The sequence below is a fragment of the Biomphalaria glabrata genome, chromosome 10 (assembly GCF_947242115.1).
Source record: "Biomphalaria glabrata chromosome 10, xgBioGlab47.1, whole genome shotgun sequence".
NCBI lineage: Eukaryota > Metazoa > Mollusca > Gastropoda > Planorbidae > Biomphalaria > Biomphalaria glabrata.
The window spans coordinates 18456702-18464181 of NC_074720.1; positions in this window are offsets into that span (position 1 = coordinate 18456702).

Consider the following 7480-nt stretch of genomic DNA (forward strand, 5'->3'; position numbering starts at 1 on the left):
TTGTCACTTATTTGTGTGTGTGTAGGACACATTTTCTGGAACCTTTTCACTTATTTGTGTGTGTGTAGGACACATTTTGTGGAACCTTTTCACTTATTTGTTCGTGTGTGTAGGACACATATTGTGGAACCTTGTCACTTATTTGTGTGTGTGTGTAGGACACATTTTGTGGAACCTTTTCACTTATTTGTGTGTATGTAGGACACATTTTGTGGAACCTTTTCACTTATTTGTGTCTGTGTCAATGATTCAGAGTTCATAGGCCCAATGGTATTTGTATTTACCTACGATGAGGTCCCTTCGTGTGTCTCACTTAACAACACAGCAATTACAGATTAAAACAATCAGTCTCACTAAACAACATCGCAAGTACAGGCTAAAATAATAAGTCTCACTAAACAGCTCCACATTTGCAGATTAAAATCGTCAGTGCCTCGTGTCAGGAGGAAATAAATTCCACACAGGGAGAAGGATGGAAGGGGTATACTGTTAAATTTCCTATTTTCCCAAAACGAGGCAAGCTTTTCATCGGTCATTGAACCCAAACCATCTGTAACTATTTTGTCCGCACGTGAACCCAAACCATCTGTAACTATTTTGTCCGCACGAGGTGATCACTTAGCAAAGAAGTGCTAACTTGATTGGAGGGGGGGAGTGCATTGAAATAAACGTCTCCATCAACTTCTTTGAACTTGTTCAGTTTCTATGAACCAGCGATTACACAGTAGATACAGATTTTAGATCTTTATACAATGCGGACCACCTGGCCTTATTGAAGAAATGTTTTCTGTCGTCTGTACCCTGCAACCTCCGTCTTCCGTCTCATTTTTGCAAATTTCAAATTGAAATCTTCTGATTGGTTTTTGTGACGAGTCAAATTTATCATATTTTGCAGATTAGATTTTAAAACTGCTGCTCACTACTCCAGAACTAAATTCAGACTTGTATACAAAGTAAAGAAAAAAGTTCCCCTTTCAGACCTTGTAGTCCATGTGGTCAACTGTTAACGGTATACAAAGTGGGTCTAGTTATTTGTCTTTGTATCCAATTGAAAAGCCTACTAGATTGAGTTTAAAAGTTTCTACTCACTACTGTCAAGTAATAATCGTTATGTGGGTATTACATTTTTAATACACTAGTAGACTAGACAAATCTTGCAGTGTTTGAGAAAGGAGAGGAAGCTATAGATATTAGTCACAGCGTTGTGTTAGGGCAGTAAGTACCCAGGGATCAAATCCAAGTCTGTACAGTGAAGACATTGGAAAAGTTTTAAACTATTCCTTCACTGAATCAAGTTCATGTTTATTTGTGAGTGGGTGTGGGGGTGTAAATGATTTGTTTGAAAATATAAGACTTACGCTAACCTTAATTGTTCATTTTAATATGCGGACAACGCCCATTTCTTTTGACGCCCCCCAACTTAAATTTAAATATTTTTGTACTGCTAATATGAGTTACATCTGTATCTGCAACACCATCCCCTAATTAGTACATTAATGCTCAGCCTCTTTCGGCTTAGGGGCCATGTTACTGGCCGCATCATTACAAATACAATTTTAAAGAGTCTTGTTAGCTTAGTTTCTAGGAACCGAATGCACGTGGCTAGGACATCACTCTCGTGGTCAAACAACTGGCCAAAGAAACAGCGGGACTCTTGCTTCACATGCACTTTGAACTTGAAGGACCCGAAAGGGCGATTGTTCTACGTACGTGGAGCTCCCCACAGCTCCTCCCCCGACACCTCCATTGAGCTGCGTCATTGGATGTGGGCTTACACAGAAAATCTGCAAATTAAAAATTACTTTTTAAGGTCTCAATTATTTGGTCAAATTGTTTGGATTTTTCTTTTCCACTTGATTAATTTCACGTTCACTTTATGAAAAGTTTTGGTCGAAGATTTGATTGGCCCGGGCCACATCTTTCTTCTTGGTTGTATCGGCACTGTCAGCTATAAATAGACAACTTTCCTTGATCTAATAATCTTTGGTTCCTGCAGAGTTATTCAAAGTCAGATCGATACACGCCCCCAACATTTATTGAGTTATTTAATGAGAGCAGAATGCTCGGCGGCGCAGGGCGTTTAACAGGTTAAATACGGTGTGGGGGTCCAAAATTTCTGCTGTCTTGGAATGCGCGTTGTTATTGTTGTGTGTGTGTGTGTATGAAGTGAGAGTCAACCAAAAGGGAGAATGTAAAAGAAATATGTCATAAAAAAACGAACCAATTTATCTAGGACTCTGAGACGATGCCGTAGTCAAGACGTCAGCATGTGCGTCAAAATAACAATAATGTAACAATAGTGCTTTTAACTAAAACAAGGTTACAAGTTTGTGTGGAAACATAAACTCAAAAGCGCAGGTTAAAGGGCAGGTATCAATATTTTCAGAAAGAACATCAGAATTAAATTCTATCAAAGACAAATGACAGAGCAGAATGGAGAAAGAAGGTTGACAGATCTTGTGTGGTGCCCCAGCGGTCCAGCAGACCAAAGGATAAGTGAAAGTGAATGTGAAGTTAGATGTGAACGTGGCATAACTGATGTCTTATAATGAATCTAATTGATCTAATTGTTTTGTAAAGGGTCAGTCTCTTATTCAAATCCTTAAAAAAAATAAGAAAAAAAAAATACTTTAGTGTGTTGAGAGTGGTTCTTGTAGCTGCGGTTCACGCGATAATATGAAAAACTACTTATTAATAGTTATTTTAAATTATGTCCAACTTATATGCATACTCAATAGATTTTTCTCACTTCAAAAAAGTGAACATTATTTTGTAGTAAATGTAGTACTTAGTATGGCAGAACTTACATAACATTGCTATGCAAATGTAAAAAAAAGTCTAAAACCATTTGCATATATGTGTTACAAATGGGCTAAATTATGGTCTCCCTTACTAAAGAGTTTCCTGTGTTTGTTACTATTAAAAGTGAATAGTTGTAAAAGTGGTGTATTTTTATGAAAAACGGCTTGCATAAGTGACTTAAAAAATTAGATTTTTCGCTTTTAGAAAAGAAAAAAAAGTAGCCGTTGCATCAGAACTTTGAATGGACTAAAATATTGTGATGTCGGATTTTCACTATCTTTTTTACGTTACGAGATCTAAACGGGACGGACGGACAGACATTTCACATAAAACTAATAGCGTCTTTTCCCCTTTCGGGAGCTGCTAATAAAAACTGTTGTGACGAAAAACAAGGTTACAAAGACAGTTTGTGTGGAAACACAAACTTAAAATCGGCCCCCGAATTGGTCCACCCAGGCAGGCTTCAATATTTTCAGAAAGAACATCCAAATGAAATTATATCAAAGACAAATGAGAGATAAGAATGGAGAAAAAAGGTTGACAGATCTTGTGTAGTGGCCCAACGGTCCAGCAGATCAATGGATAGGTGAATGAGAAGTTAGATGTGAACCTGGCCTAACTAGTTCCCCTTTCGGACCTTGTGGTCTATAGGGCAGATGATGTAAAGTTCATGTTTTTGTGGCCTACGGTTAACGAGGGTGTCATGTAGCTAGCACAACGACCAACCGCCTTTACTTTTCCCCAACTAATGTCAGGTACCCATTAAAGCTGGGTAGACTCAGAGGCGCCCAAGGATTCCGAAGTTGAAAATCATAGTCTTCACCAGGATTCGAACCCGGGACCCTCGGTTCGGAAGCTAAGAGCTTTACCGATCCTCTCCTGGTCTTTACATAATGTAATTATTTTGAAAATGCTTAATCTTATACTTGAATCCTCAAAAGAACTATATTTAAAAAGAAATGTTCAAGAAAATGGAATTTATAAGATTACTATTCGTTCTAAATTAGGTTTAACTTAAAATGCATACTAATTAGCTTTTTCTCTTTAAAAAACTGCTTGCATAACTGATTTTAAAAATTAGATTTTTCGCTTTCAGGAAAAAAAAAGTAGCCGTTGCATCAGAACTTTGAATGGTCTAAAATATTGTGATGTCGGATTTTCAATATCTTTTCTAGTTTACGAGATCTAAACGGGACGGACGGACAGACGGACAGACATTTCGCACAAAACTAATAGCGTCTTTTCCCCTTTCGGGGGCCGCTAAAAATCGAGTTAAAAAAATTTTCTTTCAAAAAAACCCCCAAAAAACAGGCATATTGAACTACACATGTCAATTAGATCTAGATGTTTTCGTTAGGTTTATGTGCGACCTTTGAACTCAAAAATATACATCACATGACAATGTTTCAAAGTCAATCATCGTGACGCAAAAGGTTACAAATAAAATAAAGCAAAATTACAAAGAGAATTTGCGTTATCACACTAACACATAGGCAGCCCTGACGAAGCCACTCATAAATATCACACTAACACATAGGCAGCCCTGACGAAGCCACTCATAAATATCACACTAACACATAGGCAGCCCTGACGAAGCCACTCATAAATATCACACTAACACATAGGCAGCCCTGACGAAGCCACTCATAAATATCACACTAACACATAGGCAGCCCTGACGAAGCCACTCATAAATATCACACTAACACATAGGCAGCCCTGACGAAGCCACTCATAAATATCACACTAACACATAGGCAGCCCTGACGAAGCCACTCATAAATAAGAAATATTCAAGCCATCTTCTAGTTTTCCTTAAAAAATGTGCAGCAATGCAATGACAACAAGCCTAGTCCTAGATCTTTAGAACGTGAACCACAATTAGACTCTAAAAATTAGGCATGGTATGTACTTACAAATTTGTATTATTAAACTTCTAAAATGTACATCGTTAATGGAACTTCTGGACTTTATTTACCTTAAATATAATCCAGAAGAGCGATTTCAAACCATCGTTTAGTGTTAAATTGTTATTCCCTAAAAAAAATAATCTTAACCTAAACTATCCTAAACCACACATCACTGTTCTTCAATCATTTAACCGAGCGAGGATCGAGGGTACTTTTGTTAATGAAATCGTTTCGAATGACGTCTTTGGTTTAAGAAAAATAAAATCTTTCCACTTCCGCCACACGGCTTAGTTTAACTCAAGTTTTTTTTTGTAAACACGAGAGAGTTGTATTGAATCTCGAGGGATAATAAACATTTCTGTACTAGTTCTTATGGCATCAATGTTTTCAAAAGCAACTCGTGAAAATATTATCTAGCAAGGTTCTTATACAAATCAGTTAACCGGGCGAGAAATCGAGGTACTTATTGACAATTATACTTTCTTGATCTTGTGGCAAGGAAATCCATTTTGATATAATTCAGAAAAGAGACTTCAATGAATCTTTTTCGCGTGAATTCTTTTTAACTTAAAAAAAATGTTATATTTTTTTATTTCAAAAAATCAGGAATAACCTATTACCGATAATAATTGTTTTGCTAGTTAGCTAGTCATGGCACTCGTATCACATCTGGATGTTTTGTTTGGCACCGATCCTCGTGTCACATCTGGATGTTTGGTTTGGCACGGATCATCGTGTCACATCTGGATGTTTTGTTTGGCACATATCGGGGAATAGTCATGGCACAAATCCTTGTATCACATCTGGATGTCTGTTTGGCACAGATCATCGTGTCACATCTGGATGTTTTGTTTGGCACAAATCCTCGTGTCACATCTGGATGTTTTGTCATTCTTTACCCGTGTTTATAAACTTAAGATTTAAGCAGAACAAGGTTATCTGTCAGGTTGTCTGTCAGGTTATCTGTCAGGTTATCGGGGAATATTACAAAGCTTAAATATTAACTCACTCCGTCTGTCTGTCTGAGTGGAATCTTTGACACTTTATTTCGACGACTTACCATTCTCAGATCAAGATGAAACTTTTCACAATTATTAATTGTCGATGAAAACACATGAATCAATTTAAAAATAACCAATTAGTTAATCAATTATTCGTATTTAATAATTTTCTTTTATATAGAAAATGTAGTATGTTAAGGGAAGATAAGCCTTGTGCTAATTAGGTCGTTAGCTAAAAACATTTGAACTCTAAAACCTTCTACAGAACTTGAAGAGCTTAGCGGGGGACACTTTGTCTTGACACCTTGGAGGCTAAGTTTGAATGGAGTCTCGAGAAACGTTCTTGTTTTTTTTTTTTTTTTGTTGTTGTTGTTTTTTTAATTACCTTTGAAAAGGCAGCTCGGAATCCTTCTTCTAATTATTCCCCCCCCCCCCAAAGTTATGACATTGGAATGCTTGGACCATAGTGGAATGTGCATGTTATAAGCATGACAGTCGCGCACAAAAGGTAATTTAAATTTATTATTGTTAGTCTGGACCTATTTAAAATTAATTTACATGATTGATTCAAAATAATCGATACAATTCATTTAATATAAGCTTTTTTAAAAATGTATTTTTTTCAGTGAACTTGTAGTACATTACTTCGACTTTGATCTAATCTTGGCACACCTATTTCAAAAGAAATGAAGATGTAATGGGTAAGTAAAATTGTTCACACGGGATTGTCTACCCATTGTTTCAGAAGAGCGAAAGACAACAAAAATCTAATTAAAACCATAGTAATCTATTTCCCATGACAAATAATAGTTTCGTAGATCACATTCACCTTTCTTCGCGTCATGTGACCTGGTGAACGAGACGCGGCGTGACAGTCCATGCTACACAAGGCAATTCAACAGGTGTGGTAACTCTAGCCCAGTCACACCTAGGTGGCACCTGGCTGATTTGTTGCTTTTACGACTGGGAACAGGTCAGATTGATGTCAGCTTTTAATGAAAGAAGAGCATTGTAGAGATGTCTATACCAGATCCAGGTGATAACATTGGCAGTTACAGGGGAAAGTTTTAGTGAGCTTTTTGTTATAATTAAAATAGCTAAATAAGTGGCTAATAATTTAGTGAAAGTATGTCAAAGTATGAGTTATTATGTCAAAGTATGTGTAAGTATGTCACAGTATGTGTAATTATGTCACAGTATGTGTAAGTATAACACAATATGTGTTATTATGTCACAGTATGTGTAAGTATGTCAAAGTATTTGTAATTATGTCCCAGTATGTGTAATTATGTCACAGTATGTGTAATTATGTCACAGCATGTGTAAGTATGTCAAAGAATGTGTAATTATGTCACAGTATGTGTAAGTATGTCAAAGTATGTGTAAGTATGTCAAAGTATGTGTAATTATGTCAAAGAATGTTTAATTATGTCGCAGTATGTGTAAGTTAAAGTATGTGTAATTATGTCAAAGTATGTGTAAGTATGTCACAGTATGTGTTATTATGTCACAGTATATGTAAGCATGTCAAAGAATGTGTAATTATGTCACAGTATGTGTAAGTATGTCAAAGTATGTGTATGTATGTCAAAGTATGTGTAAGTATGTCAAACTATGTGTAAGTATGTCAAAGTATGTGTAAGTATGTCAAAGTATGTGTAAGTATGAGTTAGTAGAATTCCTTATTTCGTCTCCCTGGCTATAACATAATAGAACTATTTACTGTCGTATATTGAGATGTGGTTATAACATAATAGAACTATTTAC